General features: G+C 47.2%; 1 non-coding gene across 1 annotated transcript; it reads left to right on the top strand.

The window, feature by feature from the left end:
* The first annotated feature begins 617 nt into the window (after positions 1-617).
* trnaf-gaa (transfer RNA phenylalanine (anticodon GAA)) lies at positions 618-690 on the top strand. Its single transcript has one exon. It is a non-coding gene; the product is annotated as a tRNA-Phe (tRNA).
* Positions 691-1,133: the final 443 nt, after the last annotated feature.

The following is a 1,133-nucleotide window of genomic DNA, read 5'->3' as shown; positions in this document are numbered from 1 at the left end:
ATTCTTGCAGTCATGGTGGAACTATACCACACATGGCCAAACCACCGCAAATGCCTATACCTGAGGTCAGCATCCAGATCCAGGAGACCGAGCCTCAGACGAAGACTGCTGGAGCTGACCCCATCCTTGGGCTTTACACAACACATCCACCATAGCAGAGCTCTTTCATTCCTCTATAAGATGCCAAACATCCTGTCTCTTCAGAGGCCAGCACCTGCTTGCATACAACAAAGCACTCCTCATGCAGGAACTGTAAATGTGACCTCGGGTACAATATGCCAATCTTCTGCATGACAAGAGGGGTAGTAGCTCTCTGAACTTTCTCCATGCTGTCCTTGTTCTTGTGATGGTAGCTTGCTCACATCATCCACCAGGGCATAAGGTATCACCAAAGTAACAAAAGGACTCAACTGCATCTAGCACATGCTCTTCAACAAGCATCTGATCGCATGGCCTGCCATTGATAGGGCATGCTAAGTCAAGGCTCCTGCTACATCTAAAGGATGGGTCAGGGTAGAGCCTGGCATGGATGCTGAATTGAATTGAAATGTATTTATTTTGAAAAACAATAAAATTCATGATTAAAACATCAAATAATGTGCTGTTGCATTGGGCTTGCTGAAATAGCTCAGTAGGGAGAGCATTAGACTGAAGCTCTAAAAGGCCCTGGATCAATCCCAGGTTTCAGCAGTGAGGACTGTGGCTTGTGTATGTCTCAGTCTGTAGCCACTGTGATATTTGGGGTGGTGTAGTAGTTAGTGCTGTTGCCTCACAGCAAGAAGGTTCTGGGTTTGAGTGCAGGGGCCTTTCTGTGTGGAGGTTGCATGTTCTCCCTGTGTTTGTGTGGGTTTCCTCCAGGTGCTCTGGTTTCCCCCACAGTCCAAAGACATGCGGTTAGGTTAACATGGGGTGGCCTTGGGCTGAAGTGCCCTTGAGGAAGGTACCTAATCCCTAACTGCTCCCTGGGTGCTGCAGTATAGCTGCCCACTGCTGTGTGTGTGTTCACTGCTTCAGATGGGTTAAATGCGGAGGATGAATTTCACTGTGCACGTGACAAATAAGGCAAGGCAAGTTTATTTCTATAGCACATTTCATACACAGTGGCAGTTCAATGTGCTTTACAGAAGTAAAAG

Source organism: Neoarius graeffei, chromosome 22, assembly GCF_027579695.1.
Source record: "Neoarius graeffei isolate fNeoGra1 chromosome 22, fNeoGra1.pri, whole genome shotgun sequence".
Classification (NCBI taxonomy): Eukaryota; Metazoa; Chordata; class Actinopteri; order Siluriformes; family Ariidae; genus Neoarius; species Neoarius graeffei.
The sequence above is the reverse complement of the archived record's forward strand: the minus strand, read 5'-3'. Positions and strand labels throughout refer to the sequence as shown.